The sequence below is a fragment of the Protopterus annectens genome, chromosome 1.part2 (genome assembly GCF_019279795.1).
Source record: "Protopterus annectens isolate FY-2018-M chromosome 1.part2, PAN1.0, whole genome shotgun sequence".
Taxonomy (NCBI): domain Eukaryota; kingdom Metazoa; phylum Chordata; order Ceratodontiformes; family Protopteridae; genus Protopterus; species Protopterus annectens.
In genome coordinates, this window is record NC_056727.1 from 73,054,458 (window position 1) to 73,073,869 (window position 19,412).

The following is a 19,412-nucleotide window of genomic DNA, read 5'->3' on the forward strand; positions in this document are numbered from 1 at the left end:
AAAATTCTTACAGACCCAGACTCACCCTTTCCCATATAGCATGATGCTTGCATGCCTAACAGTTATAACTCTAGCCACATACTTTAAGTAATGTCAGCCACATACTTTACTGAACAAATGTCCCTCACAAAGCAAAAGGTATATCACTGCAAATTACCAAGTTGACATGGCAGATTTTCTCTGTGTTAGGGATTTTCCAAATGACATATATATGTAACATATACAACAGGCATATTGTTTCAATAAATGTTACATCACAAGGCCATGCAGAAAGTGAACCATGCTCTGAGTATGTACCAATGGGTGTAACACCCATTACAATTAACAATCCTTCAGCTCAAGACCTGCTTTAAATTCACAGTCCTCCTCTGTTTGCATCTTAAAAAACACAAGTACAAAAAAGTGTTTAAAATTATGTCAACAAGTATAATAGCAGTTAATAGCAGAAATGATTGACAACAAATACTTTTGAAAAGTGACATTCACTGTCTGTGAGCAGACCTTTACTTTCCTTAAGTATTTTTTAGAGGTAGAGAGTTGCTGCAAGGTCATAGGTCACCAGTCTACAGGTTCTTCCATAGTAGAGTAAGAATCTGTGCCTTACAATTACATTGTACAAATTCACCCGGTTGGGTGCAAACATTATGCCATTAGGTGTCAACTCATCAGTGTTTCTGAATCACTCAATTTGTGTGACAAAACATGCTAAATATTGTAGTCAGTTGTATTTATTGCTTTCCACATGCCTAGGCCCAATGGGCACACATGTGGCCCACACCATGCCTCTAGGAGGTTTGTAATCCAACATATCACTTCAAGGAAATGGATTTGATGTATTGTCTACTGCCTTAACAGCATGTACAGAGATACAGGACTGTCATGTTTCTCACCTTAAAGTCCCATTCAGACCCATTATAATATGCTACATATATTATGCTAACCCACTGTCCGTCATGCAATGTGGGGTCCATTGATGACTATCGATACACAGAGATGGTAACTGTGACAACTAATGCACATTTGTCACAGGTATCCAATTTCTTTGTCTTGAGCTACAGACTGCTGATGTTTTGTACAAGTAGCTCATCTTGTTAATCAATTTTCATTTAGAATGTAGCTGACGATGGCTGTTGGGCCAGGTTTCCCTCACACTTGTCAATGCTCACAACTATATAAAAACTGAGAAGTGTGCTTCTTGTTTATTCACATATATTAGGTGTAAATTAATCATACTACAAGTATATGTCAGCTTTTTTTCCATTGTATTTCTACTTCTCTCTCCCTACCCTCTTGTTGCTATCCTTTCAATTACATACTTTTATTTTGTTCATTATTTTGTCTCTCTCAATGTATTCTACTCTTATATATAGCAGCATTAAGACCTGCACTCATCCCTCAGGCCAATTGGTCCCCAAGAAGTGACAATAGCAATGCTGCTACCACCCACCACCCCATCACAAGAAGCACCCACAACATCTGAGTTTCAGCCTGCCACAGTCACCTTCATACCTCCTGCCCTACCTACACTGCTCACTTCAGGTGGCTTTACATGGGATAATGGGTCTGTTGTACACTTTAGTAGCAATGCCAGTGGAAGAGACAACTTTGTTACTTGTCAGCAGCTAGCACACATTGAGGGGTGGATAACTGACAAAGAGGTTAAATGCCAAAACTGGCCATATGGAGAACCTCCTCTGGCAACTCAGTGAGTCATGTCCCTCTCCAATACTTATCATCATCATCTGAGACAAGACCTAGGGTAATGGTACCCAGTTGTTCTACCCTCTGTTTGCTTCACTTTTTTATCTCTTTCCTATACACTCTTTCGACCCTTTTAGTCTGGTGAAATCACTTGTACCCGTGTATTGCTTCCAAAATTGATGCCCATGCACTACTGTTCATCACAGAGCAACTGGCGAGGTGGCATAATGCTCACCTCCAACTGTTATGTATAGCTACTATGACACACTGTTTATATTGGCCTTTTCTTGCACCAGTTATACAAATGAGACAGGCACCATTTTGTGGATGTTGGCACAGATGAAATTGTGTGTGATCATGAATTTATAAGCATGTCTTTGCAAACTATTATGCTGTTCAATAAAGGCATTGGATATTGAGTTTAGTTCCCAGTGTTGGTGCCCTGATGGCTTGTACCTTTTATTCTACAAGTGTATGACATACAACTATTGTGTTTTTTTCACAAAAGCCTTGAAAGCTTTGCTCTGGCTCTTGATATAGTTCAGTGTTTATGTGGAGTCCCTTTACAGTTTATGTGCTGAAGGATGTGTGCTCAATCTTCTTATTGGTTATATATTGTTATCTCTTTCAGTCTGAAAGTGTGAGATACACGATCCCTGTGTGTTTCATCTGCTTGCTGTTGAAGCTCAGCATATACATAAAGTCATTCCTTTTGGAAGTAAGGAAGGCCAGAGGCTCAAATCCCTTATGATTTTTGGTCTCTTTCATTCTGTGAGTATGTGAGGCACAATTATTTGTGTTTCCTAAATGATACAGTGCTGTAGGTCAACATGTAAAGGAAGTGCCTTTGGATAAAAGTTGTTGGTTGAGGTCCCACCGCGGTTGCATTTAGGCACATCATTATTATGGTAGGATGGTTGTTTCATAACCTTTGCAGTATAACCCAAGCTGTGCCAACAAATGGTCTACTGAGATCAGTGCACTACCCCAATAAATAAAGATTAATAAATAAATAACAGGAAAAGTAAAGTGGTCAGACTCTGATGGTTTTGTGACTGCATTTCTTCACTATATTTGTACTTTTCTCTCCCCCACCAGCTTTCTTGCTACTGTTTCCACAATATACATTAATTTATTTTTCTGTTCAGTTATTTTACATTTATATGCAGCAGCATGCAGACCAACACCACTGCGGCCATCCAGGCCTGTTGTTCCACCACCAGTGGCTACTATACTATCACCTTCAGCATCTCAGCAAGTGGCATCTCCAGTTGCCACTTCCATCCATCCCCTCCTGCAGCACCATTGTATTTCCTGTGTGTGCCTCATGCTCTCTTCAGCATTGTCTTCCACATCCCTGATTGTATCCCCACCTCCCCTCTCAGTCTTGTCTGTGTAATATGTTTGTTTGTGTGTCCCTGCTTGCTAGCCTAACACTTTTATTTGTGTTCATGATATTTTGCAAAGAACCGTCGAGGCGCACGCATGACAGCCAAGCAACGCTGCTGCTCATACTTGTCTGTTGCTGCACCACACTCCTTCCCACTTCTCTTGCAGGCCATGCTTCAGTCACAGCAGGTATAGGTAATGAGCCGTTTGTTGGACACATATCCTTAACTGTATTCAATGTTAGTGAGTACTGGGGCTCATTGTGAACACATAGTAAATAGACGAAGGCTAGTCACAATTATACCCACATTGTTTATGAATTTCAGAGTTATAAGTGTCTTTAAATACATGGTAATTCATAAAAATGCAGTTTTTCCTCTTAAAGGGTGGAGATATGATGCTAAGTGATTCACATCTCTTTGATGGTTTACGCATAATGCAGAATTGACAGATCAACACTGGGTTGATAATGTCTCAGTTGATATTTGACCACCAAACAAAATTTTAGCTTTAGTATGGCATTTGTTGAGACACTGATGACCTTTGTGTATTTGAAGAAGCACCTCAGCTTATTGATTTAGGGGTACAACTATTCTGTCTTGAGATAAGAATAAGTTATCATGTTTTCATAACTGAGCTCCGACTGTAATATTTATGCATCAGCTGTGTTACAGTCCACTGGCTGCTTTCAAGTAGCAATGAAACAAAGAATCAGAAGTACTCGCAGTAAACACACTTTTGTATGCCATGGAATAGGAGGCAGAAGCTTTTTTACAGCTCCTTTGAATTCATGGAGTGTTAAGAGTGTCACATACGAGCCAGTAATTAGCAAACCCATTGCCATTCTTGGCTAAAAAGAAATTTAATACATGAAAGAGAGAGAGAGCATGTTTTTAGTGATGTGTATTAGCTAAGGGTGAATCTGTTGAAGCATTTGTAAGTGGATTGCATGAACTGGTAGAAAACTGTGGCTTTAATAGCACAACAGGTGAATCAATAAGGGACATAACTGTGATTGAAGTGGCTAATATAAAAAGTCAAAAAGTTGCAACTTGAAGTTCACTTAACTTCAAACAAATCAATGCAAATCACCAAAGAGATGGAATAAGTAAAGAAGCAAAATGCAAACTTAAACATGCCAAATATGTGTGAGATAAAGTATAAAATGAATGGAAATTTTATAAAAAAACCCATAATTATATGAGAATGTTGAAGAAACAGAGACAGCGAGAGTGTGTAATCCTGGGAAATGCATGAGATATGACCATTACCATAATGGGTCAGAGCAATGTGCTGCACTTGGCAGGAGATGTAAGTGATGTGAAACACTAGGCCATTTTGTTGTCATTTTGAATATCTGTCCAGTATTCCTTCTTCCCTTTGCCCCTTTCACACTGTTACAGGACACTGAGTGCTCACTTCTGTAATTAAGGTCAGCTACTGCACACATTAGTGCTTGCCTATAATAATTCTTTTCTTCAGAATGCTTTACGTTTTTTGGTAGAACAATGCATAGCTTTGCTGTGTAATAGTAATGCATGTCTATTGAGAAAATATATGTTTATATAAGAATGTTTTTAACATGATAATTTGGATAAACCTTGGAAATAGTAGACCTGGAATGTTACTATATTGCTGAATTAATACTTATTTCTATCAGAATGCTTTACCCTGATTTATGCACTGCATACCTTTGCTGTAGTAATGGTATATTAGTGTACAAACTGACTTGAGTGCTAGCACTATTGAATACTGCAGGTAGTGAGCTTAACAGACTGCGCATGTTGTATATAATAGTCAAATGCTTGTGATAAGAATACCATCATAAAATCATGGCTCGGGAGTTGAATGCAAATGCTTATGTATAGACTAGACAAATGATTGTAAGACACTGGTTGTCCTGAAATTTGGAGGTACGCTGCATAAGTTAATGTCTTTATCCCATGTTCTCACTGTTTAATATTTCCAACTTTTCTGTCTAAAATGTAAGACTCTTCTTTCTATCCTTGCTGCTAATAGAAAACAAAAATAAAAGAACCTTGACTGCTGCTCATACATCCAGTGCTCTTGGAGCAGTCCCACAGATGCATTTCAGGAAGACAACTTGCAGTGTACCATTGTGATTTTTTTAGAGCCACATTCATTTCCACTTAAGGCTTAACTGGATTGTCGTTCTACTTGTTAATTTGCATTGTCTTATAATAGTAGTAAGAGCACAGTGTCCTACCACAGAACCCATGCTTACAACCTTGAATAATATTTATTATGTCACTGACTGGCCTTTTTCTCCTTCGGGTAATTGATTATACTCTTGTTGCTGCACTCTCAGACAAATTTAGTCTGTTCCCTCCTCTTTGCACACTTTCCTTCACTCTTTTTGTTTGCTGTAAAACCATAACTGTCTGAGGAAAACTCACCGGTAGACTTATAGTGATTTGCAGTACTTTACTCCTAAACCAATCTACTGTAACTGCTTTCTGGGATAGCATATTCCTTCTGCTTCCAAAACATGTGTTGGGCTGATGTTCCTATTGCATAAAATCATTCCACTAACAGCATAACAGATAGACTTCTCCTGCTGGTGTTGAAACTGTTTCATCCTACACTCCGTGCCCACTTCATTTTTCCCAGTTACTCTTCAGGGCATTACATTTATAGGAACTGTTCTCCACTCTGAACATCATCTACTTCCCACCCCTCTTAAAGGCATACACATAAATAAAGACATGGTCTCTGCACAAGAATGCACACAAAATTCCTAAACCATCAGTCTGCATTTAAGCACTTTAGCCTTCTTTCCTCTCTTATATTTACTAACTAGCCACAGTGATCACAACTTACCCCACCATTTCACTCAGCTATGTACTTCTACCCTTCCTATATTCGTATCCCAGCACTCTGCCTTCTCAGTCTGTGACACATCTCTCTACAAAGCTGGATGCCATGTTTCTCTTAAATATTGCTGCAGCCTTACTCTTCCAGTTTTATCACCTTACAACTTGCCATACACCCATACATCAGTCACTCTTGCACACATTTCTATGCACTCCACCTCTAACCATTCAAATCACCCCACTTCATCACTAATCACTTCCAGTACGTGCAAAGACTCTTCTAACAAATTTAAATTAATAAACCCTCACACCTACTACACCAAAATAAAACAAATTGCTAAAGTTAAAACAAAACGAGTGTATCAAACATATCCATTTTTTCACTCTCTTACCACTCTGGGGGATATTCATCCCAACCCTGGTTCCTCCTTCCATCCTGACTCCCTTTTAGCCTCCAAAGCTCATCCCAAGTTAACTGTCTCTCTACTTAATCCACCCATCTCTTTCCAAACCAGGGACCACACCAGTATCACAAAAACTATCAAACCCCAACGCACCTACTGAAACTCACCCAAAATGATTTCAGAATTTCATGCTTGGATCTCCAACAATATAACAGATATTCTTGCCATAACCGGCTAAAATCCCACATATGTCACTCTGAAATATCACACCTTGGTTCTAATATCATCAGGACAGATAGGACTCAAAAAAGGTGGTGGAGTAGCTTTACTATACCCTTAATATCTTGAAATCCCACTCTACAATAAAAATATTAGCAAATAAACAACCTTAAAGAACAAACTGCAATCATGTTATCACAAAATTGCCAAATTTGCAAATGCTCTTCCAAACCGCACCCACAACTGTTTAGCCCTCAAAAAACTAAATTGGCTGGATTCCCCTCAATATATAAACTTAACACAACTTTCTTTAGCTCATAAAATGATATATAAATCTGACAGCTGCCTACAACTTTCTTGCAGCCCTATACTCCACTCAGAAATATCTACTCCACTAACAAACTACTTCTACAAGTGCACAAACCTACCAAAAGAACTGGACAATGCCTTTACTCCTGTGCCATTGCTAAACAATGGAAAACCCTACCATCAAAAATGAGTGCCATTGAATCCCTCAGGGTCTTTTAACTTATACTTGAAGACAACTACCTCAACTCCCATAACTGCTCTTGCTCCCATGCAGCAACCAACTGATCTAAGTATCTTTCTTATAGTCTACTAACTCCTACCTTATTAAGCTTTCCCCTACTTTATACTAACTCCTACCTTTTTAAGCTCCCCCCTACTTCCATATTAACTACTACCTTTATAAGCTTCCCCTTACTTCCATAACACCCTCTTTCTTCCAACATTTCCCTCTTCAAAAATTTCTCCCTTATACCTCGCTTAAACTTTTTCAACCACCCCTACCTTACATCTCACCATAATTATTTCTGCAATGCTTCCTCAACTAACTTCTCACACTGATTCCTCTCTCCCATCTCCTCTCACTCAGTTAAGCCCTTGCCTATTATACTACATCTATATTCATCTACTTCTCCCAACATTAAACTCCTTCTTAAACATCTACCCAATTACTTACAAATCAAAAAGATCTATTAGTTGCATGCTAATTTTAACAAGTCTGATTCGACTGACCTTGATCTCTACAAAACATTCACAAATGTGACTTATCCCTTATACACAAACCATGGAGACCTTGATTTTGATTGAATGCAAGTGGTACTAATATACAGCTATTCCATATATGTTTTATTTTAATATCTTGTCACTATTCTTCATTATTGTATTTTTATGATTGTACTTTGTTAATTACTGGAGCTCTTCTCCCCGGGCCTCCACTGAACATGGGTTTCTGACCCAGTTGGACTTTTCCCGTCAGCAAATGTCAATAAATAAATAATAAATATATATAATCCTACAATGTTGAACTCCTCTTCCCCGGCTTCAACTAAATAATCATAAGCAACTATGTATTACAGTACTCTGTATTCCCCCAGGTAGTAATACTACAACCCTGGAAAACATCCTAAACTGGATCTCACATACAGGTTCAAATGAAAAGATAATTCTATGTGACATAAATTTTGATTGGCAGATTACCTCCATAAAATATCTATCAACTAGTGTAAACCTGTTTGGATTGACTCAGCTCATTTCCTCTCCCACATGTTATAACTATCCCCAAAACAGTGCCTCAATTCTCGACTTGATATAGGTGTCTAATTCCACTAAATATGTCTCCAAAGGTATCATCTTTGATTCCTTCTGTGATCAATCCCCTCTATATACAGACAGATTTAGTACCTATCATATCAAACAACACTTAATTTGAACTTCCCATAAGCTCACTAATTTTAACCCTGATACATTTAGCAGAATTCAAAGCTCTTTTAACTGGTCTATCTTAAAAAATATTCCACTTGACGAAGTTTTATCCAAATTTAACTCCCTTTTCTTGAAAACCTCAACAGTCTGGCTCCAACTAGAACAAAAAAAAAATAAACAATAATCATATTTCTTGGTTATCCACTAAAAGCAGGCACTTAATGTATGGAAGAAAAAGGGCTTGGAAACAAAGGGTAAAATATAGATCTCCCCAAAACCTACAACATTTTAAAGAACTATGAAACCATACTAAAGGACAGATTATGGCAGATAAGAAAATCTACTACACTAAGCCTGTAGTAGATCAGTCTTTCAACCCTAAACAAATCTTATCTTTAATTAATAATATACTCTACTCTGGAATATTCACCACTCCTAATCCTGCCGCAAATAACAGTCCCTATGAAATAGCTGTTCAGTTTAACACACATTTTATAGAAAGCATTAAAGCTCTTATTAAAGCTTTTTCTTTCAATGATCCTGATATGCTCTCTCCTAAAGTAGCACGCACCCCCCTATTTTCCCCTAAAACCAAGCTCAGCCTCCTACATCAATATATACTTCATAATTTGAAACCCAGTTCTCCTTCAATAGGTAATCTCCTAGCAGAATACCTCAAGCTGGCTGCCAGTTCCATAGCCTATCCTATGTCTCTTCTAATAAACAGATCTCTCTCTTTCTCTCTCTCTGTGTATATATATATATATATATATATAGATCTATAGCAGAGCCTAGATGGCCAACTGAGAGCAGTGAATTTTGAGAGCTTCATAAACTAGTATAATAATATATGAAAATGTTATAATTTCAAGTTTAAAACATCATAAATCTATAGATAAACTACTAAACTACATAAATATCAGTTTTGGTGGAGATATAGAAAAATTTTCCTGTCAAGTAACTTGGAGATATATTGAGTCACTGAATATGAACAACTCAAGGGATTCTCATCCAGATGCTGCTTTGAAAAAAGAACTGCAGTTGATGTCATCTACCTTACAGGAACTATCTTTGAAGATGGATGGCTTTAAAAATGACTTAGAAAACCTCAAATTAAATTCTCAAAAACAAACAGATACTCTTATGGAACTATTACAGCAGCACCATACAAAAATAAAAAAATATATAGAGACTTCTCTAAATGACATTGAAGGGAGACTCAAAAAGGAAGAATTCCAAAAAGAATTTCTGCTTATACAGAATACATGGCTGCTTAACAAAATAGAAAACAGGGAAAGGAGAAACAACATAAGGATCTTTGGTCTGCCTGAAAACACTGAAGGAGAAAACATTATTTCATTCTTAACCTGGATTCCTGAGTTTTTAGACTTGAAAGAGGGACTTTCATTTGGAATTGAAAGGCTGCATAGAGCACTGAGAAAACCTCCTTCTAACTCAACAAATACTCCACCTAGATCCATAATTATAAAATTTCTTTCATTTCAAGACAAGGAACTAATATTAAAATCTGCTTGGATTAAATCACCCTTAAAATACAATCAAATCCTGATAAGGTTTGAAAATGATTATTTTTCCAGAATACTAGAACAAAGGAAAAAAGTCTGGCCAATAATAAAGCTGTTGAAACAAAACAACATTAAAGCATGGCTGGCCTTTCCAGACAAGATAAAAATTATTTTTGCTAATGAGATGAGAACCTTATTGACTTAGAAGAAGCTACTATATTCATCAAAAACAACAACATAGTGTCTATCCCAGAAGAAATGGAATGGATTGCCCATACTCTTAAAAGAATAAAACATACAAATCCTTGGATTGATGCTAGAAAGAAGAAACAAGAAACTGATTCCAAGATAGCTGTACCAAAAAATAACTCTTACAACTACATCTATATAAGTATCAACTGATATGGTACATCACTTGGTAATGGTGTATTCAGAATGTTGAAAGAGTCCAATAATTCTTCACAAAGGTAGGTCACGATCAGTTACTATTTACATTATTGGGAAAGAAATAATGTATTGTATAAACCAAGCAAAGCAACATATAATACAAACATAGAGGTTTCTATTCCCCTACTTGAACTCAGTGAATACTTATCTAGTTAATTTTTCCTTGATTTTACTTATAATAATTTAAGTAATTAATTAATTCAACAAGGTACCATTCATCAGAGTTCAGACTCAAATGTAACAAATTAACATCATATATAATAGCAATAACAGTAGAGTGTTTTGAAAAAAAAATACTGTCATAGAGACTAATGCCTTCTTCAGTATGATTAGAAATGTCATGTATATCCTGGTTAAATAATAGTAGCAAGTTATTAGTGCAGATGTTATCATTATTCTATCATTATTCTATCTAAATATAGTTAATCTCAATTATGGCAGGTATCATAGCTACGAGTGTTGTTTGATCAATCCTGATATGGTGTTCGTGGATGCAGCTGTGTCTGGCAGCTGGTACAAATGTCATTATTATTCTGTCTAAACATAGTCAATATCAATTATGACATGTATCCTCACAGTAAGACGTTGTCCATTCTCAGTTAAAGCGTTTTCTGTGTGGAGACATGCGTGAACGGGTGTGCCTTCGTTGAAGGTTGTGCATCAGAGCTGGCAACTCGGCAAGTAAAAATCTACTGCCAATCATTAGCAGACTGGACTTCCACTGTGGTGACCTCTAACTGGGAAAAGCCGAAAGATATGACAACAACAACAAAATACAACATTATAGCTTTGAGTACTGTTTGATTAAGCATGACATGGTGTGTATGGATGCAGATGTGTCTGGCAGCTGTTGTATGTTGCCCTTTTCATCTCTGGGAAGGTGTGGCTTGCAGCTTGTGATCAAGGATTACTGATGCTTGTGTATTAGGAAGAGACATTTGGTGTTTTAGCCTGGATCCAGGGGAAGGGGGTGGATAAAACTGTGATTCGGGATATTTTGGCAGAGAATAGTTTGTTTATACATCTGCTATCTGAGAGGTGGGAAGGCTGGAATAATGTGTTATCTCTTGTTGTGGCGGCTTTTAGGGAGTTTTTTTTGTTTTTTGTTTTGTTTTTTTTTTTGATTTGTTAGCTGTCCATTCTTTTCCTGGCTGCTGTGTCACTGAAAGGGAGGGAATTTAGGCTTGAAGTTGCAGTGAAGTGATAGCCTTGCTTCAGGTGCATCGTGAGCCTCTGGTATGCAGTACAGAGACACACTAACAGATACAGCTGCTCTCAGGTTGCTATGGCAATGGAGATAGTGTGATGATAATGCTTAAAGGCTCTGAGGAGCCTCTGAGATGATTCTCGGCAATGACGCTTTTGGTTTTAAAAAAATATATATAATAAAAGGGCTGTTTTAAACCACATGTATACATATTAATGGTCACCCGCCACTTTGTTTAGCTCATTAAGTTGATTCTTGATTAAAAAAAAATAATAATAATAAGCACAATTTTACATTTAAAATGTATTTTGGTCCAAACACATTAAGGACTTACATAAGAGTGGAAGTCTGAGTTATTGTGAAAGACTAAGAGCACTTGGTCATGTGCAGTACCCTTTGCAGTGGTCTGTGAGGTGATCTTGCTCTGATGTGTTGGGCATATGGGGATAGCTGACTCTAGGGATGTTTGGGTTTGCCGGGAAGTACTTGAGAGTCATCAGATTTCCTTTGTGGAAATATCTGTGGGAATGGAAGGTGTGTTGAGTGGTTCACTGGCAGAGTGGCCACAGCATGGAACAGGCTGGTAAAATGGAACAGGACAAATATTGGTTTGGATATTTTAAGAATAGCCTGGAAACAAACCACTTGAACTGGTGAATAGTATTCTGAGAAAACTGGATGGGCACTGTTGCCTGTGTTTGAAGTACTGACGTGCGTATATAAGGATGGAAATATACTTATAACAAATAAGAAACTAGAAGGGTCTCATAATTTAACGTCTATGGACTGTATAATCATGCTTGGAAGGAGCTAATAATAAAAATAAACATTACAGCTTGTGGTCTCTCAAATAACTAAGCAACAGCCAAAAAAAACACAATAGTTACGTAATGTATGATATTAGTAAATCTAGACATAAAATATACAATCATCATATAAGATGAAGCAGTCTGCTGAATTTAGATATTAAAGACAGGATTTAAAAACATGGGCTTGTGTATAACAACACTACTGTCTTAACTTGTCATAAATGACATACACTACATTGAATGTCAAGGGGAAGCATGATGATTTTCTTATATAAGTAAATGTGCGTAACAAGTCATGTCATTGATTTAACTTGAATTGTAGTTTTTGTAACCCATCTTGACCATATATAATACTTAAGTGGTTACCAACGTAACTAATGTTTTATACATAACATCAAACTGACAAAGTAGTTCAAGAGAAACAATAGAATCCTGAACTTGAAATGTCACAGAATGTAACAATCATATTCTGAACAAATAGTATTAAATTGACAATAGACACTCAGTTTAATAACATGGGCTTGAGTATAATAATACTACTGTTTTACCTTGTCATAAATGACGTACACTATCTTGAACATAAAGGGGAAGCATGATGATTTTCTCATATAAGTAAATGTGCATAACAAGTCATATAATTGTTTTAACTTGAATTGTGGTTTTGTAACACATCTTGACCATACATAATACTTAAGCTGTTACCAAGGTAACTAATGTTTTATTCATGACATCAAACTGACAAAGAGTGATGCACTGATAAATAAAATGCACTAACTTTCGTCAGTGTTTACATCAAACAAATTTGATGCTTTAAGTAAGTTAGCAACAAACAAAGTGATTACTTAAATGCTGGCAAACAATGAAATATAATTTCTGATATATCCAGTAAAATACATTCTGTTATAAACATTAGGTATAAATATTATTACCATCTATTTATATTAAGTAGTACATTTTGAAAGACTTCATCAGTAGGGGTGAATATGTTAAATAACTGTGTGCTATAATCTTTTTACTGAGGTTTTATATATGAAACATTCTACTTTACTATGACTGAATTGCTTGTCATCTATCTTTCATGTACATATTAATTGCTTATACAATAAGTAGACATTTATATTGTATTAGAATTCTGTCTAATCTACAATAGTACTATATCTGTTCAAAATAATATAAATATTGCTTATTCCTATTACAAATATTCTCCATATGATAATTCTATTTATGGCGCTCAGATGTTTTGAATCGTCAAGGTATGAGTGATAATCTGATGGATTTAGAATTATCTATCAGATTAGGAATGATTTTCATTCCATGGCTAGTGCAGATTTTAGTTTTGTTAACATTTATTTATTTAAATTTATTTCACAAAAAGCATTTTTAGTATGCCTGACCAAAACATTACTTTATTGGTAAACACTCAATGTATAAAACTGATAATTCCTTTAAAAGCTCAAACATATATTTAATAGTTAGCAGAGGAAAATGTTTAATAGTTACAATAAAACAAAAAAAAATACATAGTCTAAATAATCTAAGATGGGTTTGACTTTATTATCTTTAAATACCAAAGGCTTAAACAATTCTAGCAAGAGATCAAAACTACTGAAATATTTAAAACTGAACAAAGCACAAATTGTCTTCCTTCAAGAAGCTCATTTCAAAATAACTGACAATTACAAATGTAATACTGAGGAATATATGATATTGGCACAATCCACTTATAATACAAAGAGAAAAGGGTAACAATTTTATGAAAAGGCATGTGATTAAGCCAGAAGTAATTTATAAGTGTGAAGATAAAGAAGGCCTTATGACATTAGTAATAGTTAAATACAATAACATAATATGGACCCTAGCCAATCTATACTGGTTCCCAGGCATTGGACCAGGAATCGTTAAACACTTGGGTTTCATTTCCAATAATTATAAAGGCAACTTAATATTAGGAGGAGTTTTTAACTGTATATTTGATATTTCTGAAACTACAAATAAAATACCGCTGCATACATCTGCTGTATCAAAAGTGGGTACAATTGGTTCATCTTGTAGATACTTTCAAATTTAAAGAAGATAAATATTTGTTGTTTTCCCCTCAAGATCACAGATCTGGTACCCAAACTAGAATAGATAAAATATTTGCTACCCATGACTTACACTCTAAAATCATTAATTTCCTAATCACCCCCTCCCCCTTTTTAGACCACAATTCATTGATACTAAAATTTTGAAATGGGTACAAACCATTTAATCTTTAACTCCAGAATTCCAGCATAGATAACTAAAATTAAAGAGTTCAAACTCTAGTTATTATCTGAATTACAGTTCTTCTTAGATATTAATTCACCACAGAGATAAATAAAATAATGATATGGGACTCATTAAAAGCTTACATATATGGCAAAACCCTAACTTGGTATAAAAATAAAATCAGAGAATGGGATTCTGAATTATTAGATCTATAATCAAAACTTTTGTCAGTAAAAGCTGAAAAAAACCAAAATCATTTGGAGATGAAAACAAAGTAGAAGTATTAAACAATAAATACTATTAAATTCTAACAGATAAAACTAGTTTAGCTTTAAAAAAAACTAAACATTAATACCTTGGCCACTTCTCCCAAACATCTACATAATGTATCCACAAGAATCAAAATACAATGAAAAGCTAATAACATTAAAATTATCTCCCCTGAAAAGAAAGGAAAACTGTCTCGGATATAAGTGACATTCTTGATGCCTATAGAAATCACTATATGGAACATTTCCAAAAAGAAAATATACATATCAATCAATTAAATCTAGATAAAAAATGTTCTAATATAAAAATAAAAATACCAGAAAAATTAAAACTAGATCAGTAAGCACCCATATCCTACAAAGAAATTACAGATACAATAAAAGAGGATGGAAATAATAAAGTTCCAGGTATAGATGGCATAATTATGGAAATATATAAACTTTTTCCTTCAAAGATACTATCCCTCTTCCATAAAACTCTATTAAAAATTCAGTCACAAGCTTTAATACCACCCTATTGGAGATATTCCTTAATCAAACCAATCCTAAATGAAAACAAATCCCCAAACCTCTGTACCCCATATAGACCTATATCATTATTAAATAATGACTATCAGATATTTATGACAATATTAATTAACAGAATGAAAATACCACTATCCAAAACAATAAATAATTATCAAACTAGATTTATATATGATAGACACACACATGACGATATTAAAAGGATAATTTCTCTTATAGATTATGTTAATAAAGAAAAATAAAGAAACACTCATAATTGTCTCAGATATAGAGAAAGCCTTTGATTCCCTAAATTGGGACTATGTATTCAAAATTCTGGTGTTATTTGAATTTCCTACTTCCTTTGTTCATCTACTGAAGAATATATATACAAATAAGTTAGCGTATGTTAAGCTAGGTCCTTTCACCTCTGAATCTATACATATAACAAAAGGTACTAAACAAGGATGTCCTATGTCACCGATTCTATTTGCTTTGGCTATTGAAATATTGGCAGATTTAATACATAACAATACAAAAATCAAAGGAGTAGATGTTTATGAACAACATAATTCTAAAGTAATGCTCTTTGCTGATGACATATTATTAGCATTATCCAATACAAAAGAGACATTAGAAAAATTAGATATTTTAAATGACACATTTTACAGGACTTCAGGACTCCATTTCAATAAATCAAAATCAAAATTTTTATTTTTAAATAAAAAAAGAGAAATGCAGATAAGGGGAATCACATTATAGGGAAACAAGAATCAACCTTTAAATATCTAAGAATTGAGTTATGCAAGGATAATAATGAATTATTCTAAAAAAATTACAATGATATCAATAGAATTAAAATCTCACAACAAAATAATATTAACATTTAAATATATACTACAGTTAATAAAAATGGTTTTACTATCCAATATTCTTTATATAGCTTTGGCAATACAACTGTTAAAAGAAAGAAATATGCTCAAAGAAATAAACTCATGCCTAATAACATTTTTATAGTCTCACAAAAGAAACAGAATAGCTTTAATACATCATATCAGACCATGGAAACAGGGAGGATTAAACTTTCCTGATACAGACACACATATAAAATCATCAATATCTAAAATAATCTCAGACTGGATAAATCCAAATTATTTTGCAAATTGGAAAGAAATTACTAACTGTAATATCAATAAATTAATTTGATTTAGAAAAAAAATTCAAATAACAGATAAAAACAATTTGCCATGGTACATATTATGTATTAGTATGCAATATAACATAACTAAACCCACTAAAATGCATATGATTAATTATTACATTGACTCATTTAGGAAAATTATTAATGCAAATATAAATTTAAAAATTTGGTTTGATCTTTTAACATCATTCATAGTTACAAAGAGCTATCCACATAAAATATACAGAGAAATAAATAATTCCTGGGAACAGAAAGGATTTGTTTGTTGATTTAAATGTATCAAAGAACTAAAGCTTCTGGATATGCAAACAATAGAAACAACATACAAAATCCCATAACAAGATTGGTTAACAAAGCATTCTGATGTATTTGCAAGATTTATGCAGAATGATTAGTAATTCTTCATTTAAAGAAATACCTAAACTTACGAAATACCTATATGAAATCATAGATAATGATTATGACATGGGATATAGTATTTCAAAATTTTACAAGATATTACTAAATTATAAAACAACACCCAAATCCTCATATTGGAATTATATAAAAAAGGACACTCATTACAGCTAACTGAAGAAATTAAATCAAATATTGTATTATCAATAAAACATACATCCTTTACACAATACTGAAAAGTTTTTAATTGGAAATGCTTGCACAGAGCATTCTTAACTCCAGATAGAATTACTAAAATTAATTCTTCCACAAAGGGAATATGTTGGAGGTGTGAGATAATACACAATACAGATTGGAATCACATTTTTTACTGTGTTAAAATTAAGCCATTTTGGAATGGTATTAAAAACTTTTTGCAAGCTTTATTTAATGAATCGTTTAACTTATCTAAAGATCTAGTATTATTAAATGTGCATGAAGGTCCTTATTTGAATGAGTAAAATATGTATCTGGTATGGATAGTACTTGCATTCTCAAGGAAGTGTATAACAAGTAGATGGAATACAAACACAATACCGATTTTGGAATACTTCGACAGCCTTCTGAAGACCATAGCATTGTTGGAAATTAAAATTAAAGAATTAAGGATTCATTCTAAACCATTTATTAACAATCTATGGAAAAATTCTTATCATTGATTGATGCTTTATAATAACAGAACAGATGCACTCTGATAATCGGATTGTTATACCTATAAAGTAATTGTATATATTGAGCTCTGTTACAGTGTCAGGCTGATGTAAATAGTGTACATAGTTATTTAAGATGTTATATACAAATACTATGGAATTTATTCAACTGTATTTGAAAAATGAAAAATAAAAATATTTTTGAGAAATATATAGATCTATCTATACATATATATGTGTATGTGTAAATATATATATATATATATATATATATATATATATATATATATATATATATATATATGGGTTCTCTTTATAATTTTGAAATACTGAATTTCAGTATTTCAAAATCATAAAGTTGAAAACAGAAAATCGAAAAAGTGTATAATCATGAATTTGAACATCTCAAATTCGCTGTTATTGCTTACGGTACGTGATGTGCAGTGTTGGGAGTGTTTCATGTATGGATGTAGGTGCAATTGAAGGTAAGTGAGTGTTTTGTAAGGGTTATGTGTGGGAGCTTGAGTGGGTCTGAATGTGTGCATGTATGTATATGTGTGATGTCTGTGTGTGTGTGCGAGAGACTGTGAAATGTGTTGGTGTGTGTTTCCTTTTTGTGTCTGTGCGATCTTGGAGTTAGTATATATAAGTAGGGGGGATGTGGAGACGCAGTCCCCCACATGGGGAGTGCAGGGAGGGCTGTTCTTCTTCTTACATGTAGTGTAGGTGTGTTTGCGTTTTTGTGTTTGTGTGTGTTTTGTTTGTTGTAGTTTGGGTTGGATGATGTATGTCTTGTGTGGTGTATCGTTTGTATGTGTTTGTGATTGTGTGCTTCGCAATTGTGTGCTGCCGGGATTATAGGTGTTCGACTTTATGATTTTGAAATACTGAAATTCGGTATTTCAGTATTTCGAAATTATAAAGTGAATCCATATATATATATATATATATATATATATATATATATATATATATATATATATATATATATACATACATATATATATAGATATATATATATATATATATATATATATATATATATATATATATATATATATATAAATATATATATACATACCTAGCAAATCTAGACCTATACTGGCTCAAAAACACTTATTCTACCATCCCTGCTGTATGCTGCTCCCATACATACTAACCTCCAAAATAATCTCATAACTAAACTAGACATGACCTATAACAAGATAGCCAGATTCGCAGCCAGCAATAGCTACAAATCCCATCATTGTATGTCCCTGAAAAGCTTAAGATGCCCTGAGCTCCCGCACATGCTTCAGATATCACAGCTACAAATTGCACACAGCATCCTAAACAGCCCCAACTCCTGCCCTGCCCTTGCATCTGTAATTACACCCTACACACCCAATCGTGACATCAGAAGCACAGAACAAAACCTTCTCCAGGTGAACAAGCCAAACAAAAATATTGAAAAATACTTTGCAATCATTTGATTGCATACACATCAAACAAACTTCCATTTTCCCTTCGATCCACTACCAAAAGTGATAAATTCAAAAAGCAACTAAATATTAATTTCCAAAATGGCTGGACCTATACCTGTCAGGAAATTACCTAATTATTTTTTCTTCTATCAATTAACTTATCTACCTGGTATCTACCTAAACTGTCTACATATATTACTATCTCTGCAGTTAGTACCTATGCTATTAAGTGCATCTTTGTTGTGCTATGTTATGATGTTACTCTGATTTATTTTTATTTTAGACTTCGCTACATTTCTTGTAAATAACTTAATGCTAACCAAATTTCTTGAACATATTGTTGCTGCATTCCCAAAATACTGTACTTTTGCCTTGT